The sequence below is a fragment of the Panthera pardus genome, unplaced genomic scaffold (assembly GCF_024362965.1).
Source record: "Panthera pardus isolate Hobbes unplaced genomic scaffold, ASM2436296v1 HiC_scaffold_7, whole genome shotgun sequence".
Lineage (NCBI taxonomy): Eukaryota > Metazoa > Chordata > Mammalia > Carnivora > Felidae > Panthera > Panthera pardus.
In genome coordinates, this window is record NW_026527002.1 from 8,427,472 (window position 1) to 8,434,171 (window position 6,700).

The window sequence follows — 6,700 nt, forward strand, 5'->3', positions numbered from 1 at the left end:
AAATTTTTTTAATGTTTATTTTTGAGACAGAGACAGAGCGTGAGCATCTTGAATTTCTTTTTCCCTTTTTTTATTAAAAAATTTTTTTTTAATGTTTATGTATTTTTGAGACAGAGACAGAGGGGCAGAGAGAGAGGGAGACACAGAATCCGAAGCAGGCTCCGGGCTCCGGACTGTCATCACAGAGCCCGACGCGGGGCTCAAACCCACAAACTGTGAGATCATGACCTGAGCTGAAGTCGGATGCTTAACCGACAGAGCCACCCAGGCGCCCCTCTTTTTTTCCCTTTTGATTCTACTTTTGATCAGTGTGAATACTAGCGGCGAAGGGCATCAACTTCCTGTATTGGTTCTAGAAGAAGTTGTTGATGGTGGCTCTGTGATCAGGATGAGGAGCTAGGCAGGCGGTCCGCCCCCTCCTCCAACCTCCACCCTTGAAAGTTTTACTGAGGTGCAATTTGCACGCTAGAAAGCTCACTTATTTTAAGTGTACAGTTTAATTTTGTTAAATTTATACAGTTTTGCATTACTGGGGTGCTTCCCATCACCCCAATATATTCTGTCTGGAGCATTTTAAACCCACTATTTGGCTTAGATTTGTTGGGCAGTGGAGGTAACACAGAGGATATAAATCCTGGCCCCAACACACGGTGTCTAGGGTGCCCCCCTCCCTCTCCAGGCAGGATACACTTTCTGGGATTCTGGGCTCGTGCGGATGGTTCCCAGCCAACCCTCTTGCCTTTTACAGGCTTTGTGTTTTTGTCTATCCTCTCCAGTATATGAGCATACAGGACAGACAGATAGATCCTCTCCCCTACCTCCTGAGAAACACCAGCACAACATAGGCTTAACCCACAGCAATTTTACTTTCTTATTTCCTAGCTCCTTTTCCAGACTGAGTATTTTAAAGGAGTTAAAAAAGGGGTATCTGGGTGTCTCAGTTAAGCGTCCGACTTTGGCTCAGGTCATGATCTCACAGTTCGTGGGTTCGAGCCCCGCATCGGGCTCTGTGCTGACAGCTTGGAGCCTGGAGCCTGCTTCGGATTCTGTGTCTCCCTCTCTCTCTGCCCCTCCGCCGCTCACGCTCTGTGTCTCTCTCTTTCAAAAATAAATAAACATTAAAAAACTTAACAAAGAAAGATAAAACTTGTCTTAGGGGCTTTTCAAACTGGTTTTAAGACCACTGACATATACCAAGTTTTCTTTCTTTCATGTTTTTGTATTGCTTTTTTAATTGCCTTTGCAATGACCCTCTTAGCATTTTAGTGATTTTAGTAATAGATTTTATAATTAATTTGTTACTAATTTGCAAAGCTTTTAAAACCTGTTTCATCCAACCTGAAACAATGGAAAGAAGTGAACAGAATATCCAGCTATCAAATACAAATTTCTACGGTTAGAAATTAGTTTCGAGTTGGAAGGGCCCTTAGTGACTTAGGTTAACCTCATTTTAATGACATACCTAGGTGCTCGTTTTAGCGTTATCTGTAATGGCGCGAATATCCAGGTAACATGTGGCAGGGTCATACAGCGGAATATTCTATGACAACAACAAGGAGTAAATAAAGTATTGCTATATGCACAATGTGGGGAAGAACCTCACGAACATAATGTCGAGCAGAGAAATGACACACATAAGTAGATCCTGCGTGGAACCACTTATCCAAAGTTCAAAACCAGTGATGTTTATCAGGCCAGTGGTTATGTAGGTGGAGTAATGACACAGAGAGCTCAGGCGAGGCTCCAGTGGTGCCCTGTTCAACACCATGATCTGGACAAAGTTTGCACAGGTGTGTTCCCTGTGGAGCAACTATCAAGCTGGATGTACACTTGGCACTTTCCTGAATATATGTTGTCTTTCGATCAGAAGTGTACTGAAAAAAAATAAACAAACAAACCAACCACGTTGTGCTTGTTTTCAGCAGATTAAAATCGTGGCAACTATTTTAAGTAGTCTTTGTTTTACCAATATTTTATCGTCGCCCAGAATGGTGATGCAATGGGGGGGGGGTGCTATTTTGTCACTGAGAGTATCTTTCAGCCTTCGTCAGGCTGCAGCTTGGTTGTGCCACGCGGTGTGCTTTGCCCGTTCGACCTTGTTAGGTCTCCTGTCCTTCCTTCTGCAGCCCCTTTGGCTGATGCAGTCCCCACAGAGCAGGTGTAGTCCAGTCCTATGTGACCAGCTTTCGCTTGGGCTGGGTTTCTTGTGGCATCTCTCATTCTGGCAGGGCCAAAGTGGGATTTGTTTTTTCAAACTTTCATTTATTTTTTGAGAGGGAGAGAGAGCAAACGCAGGGGGGTGGCCGAGAGAGGGAAACAGAATCCGAAGCAGGCTCCAGGCTCCGAGCTGTCAGCACAGAGCCTGGTGCCCGGGGCTTGGATTCAGGGGCTGCGAGATCGTGACCTGAGCCCAAGCCGGATGCTTAACCGACTGAGCCCCCCAAGGCGCCCCCAAAGTGGGATTTTGAAATGCCGGGTCCACAGGAGGGTTGAATTGAGAAGCCTTGAATTGAAGCCTTGAATGGCGAAGGCTCGTGCCTGCTGGGAACAGAGCGACCCTTCCAGAGGCACCTGTGGGTGCAAAGGACAGAGGCGGCAGGCGAAGGTGCAGGGGGCTCCCCGACTGAGCACATGGTGCCTTTTCCCGTGCCCACGCCCCAGTGTGCACACGCCCACTCCCAGTCCTCCATCCTTACCCCCACGTGTCCTTCCACCCAGCGCCCCCATCCCACGGTGCTCCCCGTGAGCCCCGCACGTGCAGCAGGAGCCTCCAATCTCTTTCCTTTTAGACCCTCACTGATTCCTCCAACGTGGAGCAGTTGCTCATGCTCTTTAAGGGATTAATTCACCAAGAGCTTCCACATCATCAAATTCATAATTAAGGGTTTTGCACATACTACGCCACAATCTGACCTTCACAGTGTGAAGTGCGACGGTAGTAAAACCTTCCGGACAAGAGGTGCGCCTTGTGGGGGGCGGGACCAACACCTGCCCCCTGTGGGCGTCAGCAGGCACCGCCCCTGACCTTTCTCCCACTCTGGGGGGCTGCCTTTGTCCCCTCTCCGCTCCCAGCCAGGGGCCCCTCCGGGTTGAGGCTGGAGCCCAGCCTGGCCCGTGGAGAAACAGGGCTGTGTCCGAGGAGAGCGGTTCCAGGGGGCGGGTGGGGAAGCGTGATAAAAATTGCACCGGGCCCTGGCTCAGCAGGACCGGAGGAGGTGAGCGAATGGCTGGCTTGCAGTCAGGGTTGATCCCGCCCTGGGGCGTCTGTCGGTTGATCTGCTCCGTCCGTCACGGGCACTTCAGGCACGTCTGCGTATACTGTGGACGCTGCGGGTGAGTGAAGTGCAACCGTGGAAAAGTCAAAAAGCGATGTAAATCCAATTCGGACTGGCGTTCATAGGATGTTAGGGCAGGAAGGGTTTTGGAAATCAGTTACGCCCAGAAGTTTTCTACCGTGGTCTTGCCGGATAACCCGGGCCATGTGGGGACCCTCATTGCCCGGGCAGGTGCCTCGGTTCTGTGAATGGCTTGTGTTCTGGGGGAGAGCAAGTGTAGGAATCCAGGCTCTGGAGCTGGATGTGGTGGCGCAGCCTGGGTTCGAGAGCTGGTTCCACGCCTGGAGGTCCGTGTGACGCTGCGTGAGCTGCTACTTGACCTCTCGGAGCTTCGGTTTCTTATCCGCAACGGGAGCGGGGCCACACGCCTGTTCTGGTTGTTAGGAGAAATCGACGATGGTAATGAAAACTACGAATGGCCAGAAACCCAGTACTTGCAACGTGCCTGGCACTTTTCTACGCTCTCTGCCTGTAGTAATCACTGAGTTTTGTTAGAGAGAAGCCCGAAGCTCAGAGAGGTTGACTCGCCCAGAGTCACAGCGGGCCATCAGCGGCACCAGGGCTGGATTCTCACCGGGGCAAACATCTCGACCACGGTGCTCTCCTGCTTCTCATCATGGGCAGCAAAATATCAGTAACTAGAATTTATTGAGCATTTACTCTATGGCAGGCACTATACTAAGAGCTTTACACGGATTATTGTAAAGCAGGCCGCCCACCCCCGTAACCCCATCCCATGTCGGTCCGTGGCCTCATTTCTCTGAGTTGTGGCATGTTACTACTTTCCTTTTACAGATTAGAAAACCAGGACCCGGCAGCCTTGGTGAAGGTCTGGTCGGTGGTAAATTGGGAATTGAACTTGAACCAGCCGTCGTGCGATCTCTCTTGCAGGAGATCTGGCGCTGCGGGGGCCGCTTCGAGAACCTTCGACATGTAAGGCAGCTCAAAGCCCTGTGCTCAGGAGGCCCTTGTACTCAGTGTAGTGTCTGCCTTTGCTGCCTAAAAATTTGTTACCATTTACCTTCGAACTTGGCTTGTGGAAGTTGAGCTCGATAGCACAATGCAGCATGTGCATGAGTAAGGACAGTAAGCTGGGGGGCGGCGTGCACATGTGGCTGCCCGCGTCCAGAGGGGCCAGTGTGCAAACAGCAGGTGGCTCTGCGTGCGTATGCACGCCCTGGGGCAGTTAGGGGTACCACAAAGCCCCCAGGAGGTGGCTAGGCCCGAACCCGCGCCCAGATTCCTGGCAGCAGCCCTGGGTGTGGAGGCGGCTGCAGGAGACAGAGAGTCCCACATGGGGGCAATGTCAAGACCAGGGGTGGAAGGTGGTCTTGCTCATCGTCCCCGGCCAAGAGGCATCCGCACAAATAGTAAATCTCCCATCTGAGCACCGGAAGAGACATGGCCCGTTCTCAGGCGGTGAACTTTGTCAGCAAATCATTAGGCAAAGTGCACTCGCCATTGCAACCAAGCACATCAAAGAGTTATTAGAATTCCTCAAAGATTTATAACTGCTGGCTGTGAAAGCTGTTCTTGTGTTGCAGAGCCAACAGTCACAGGCTTGGAAACAGAAATTAAATTTAAAGATTGTTGCACTGGATGGAGGGGCGCCTGGGTGGCTTAGGTGGTTAAGCGTCTGACTTCAGCTCAGGTCATGATCTCCCGGTTTGTGAGTTCAAACCTTACCTTGGGCTCTCTGCTGTCAGCACGGAGCCTGCTTGGTATCCTCGGTCTCCCTCTCTCTCCACCCCTCTCCCATTCCTTCTCTCGTACTTTCTCTCTCTCTCTCTCTCTCAAAAATAAAATAAACATTTAAAAAAATGAAATATTTTTGCACTGGATGGAAAAAACATGTTTCAGTCGCAGTTTCATGTGAACCAATTATCAGTGAGGAAAACAACTTAAAAATTATTTGTGGGGCATCTGGGTGGCTCAGTGGCTCAGTCGGTTAAGCGTCTGACTCTTGGTTTCAGCTGAGGGCATGATCTCACAGTTTGTCAGTTCGAGCCCCAAGTCGGGCACTACAATGACAGTGTGGAGCCTGCTTGGGATTCTCTCTCTCTCTCTCTGGCTCTCTCTCTGCCCCTCTCCTGCTCACGCTGTTTCTGTCTCTCTCAAAATAAAAAAACAAACTTAAAAAAATTATTTTGCCCCTTATAATTGAAGATACAGTAACAGAATACACCAGCAGGCATTCTGAATTATGAACAAATTATGAAGGACAGTTTGGTTCCTTGTACAACCTCCACAAGTTATAGGAAATGTCAGAGAAAATCTTAAAATGCCATTGTACACATTTGCACTTAAAATTAAATATAGACCTACATGCATCTGGATTGTATCAGGAGTTAATGTTTTTAGAAAAATCGTTCCAGGAGGTTTATCAGCTTGTTACTAAAAACTGTGTTTAGAAATAATTTATCAGCAATGTATCTTAATGAAAGCAAAAAAATGTATTCTAGTGTTATTATAGTCTATAATATACTTTAAAAAATTTATTTATTTATTTATTTATTTATTTATTTATTTATTTATTTATTTATTTTCAGAGAGAGAGCATGAGCAGGGGAGGAGCAGAGAGAGAGGGAGAGAGAGAATCCCCCCTCCCTCTGCCAGCACAGAGCCTGACTCGGGGATTGAACTCACAAACCACGAGATCGTGACCTGAGCCGAAATCCGTTTGTGAACACTTACCTGACTAAGCCACCCAGGCGCCCAGAGTTACTTTCTTAAAGGTTTTTTCTGGGACATACAATGTCTTAACCTAAAAGATTTATGCTACTTTAATTCCAGTGAAAGACACAAACTTTATTCCTATATGGCTGTATTATCTCTTCCATTTTTGTGCTATTATCATTAGTTGGCCATATATTTGTGAGTCCATTTCTGGATTCTCTGTTCTATTCCATTGGTTTGTCTGGATTCTCTGTTCTATTCCATTGGTCTGTTTTTGTGCCAATACCAGACTGTCTTGATGATTCCAGCTTTGTAATATAGGCTCAAGTCCAGGACTGTGATGCCTCCTGCTTTGGTTTTCTTTTTCAACATTACTTTGGCTATTCGGGGTCTTTTGGGGTTCCATACAAATTTTAGGATTGTTTGTTCTAGCTCTGTGAAGAGTGCTGGTGCCATTTTGATTGGAATTGCATTGAATGTCTAGATTGCTTTGGGTAGTATCGACATTGTAACAATATTTGTTCTTCCTATCCATGAGCATGGGATATTTTTCCATTTCTTTGCATCTACTTCAATTTTTTTCAGAAGCTTTCTAGACTTTTCAGCATACAGGTATTTTACCTCTTTGGTTGGGTTTATTCGCAGTTATTTTTTGGTTCCTGGTGCAATGGTAAATGGGATCGATTCCT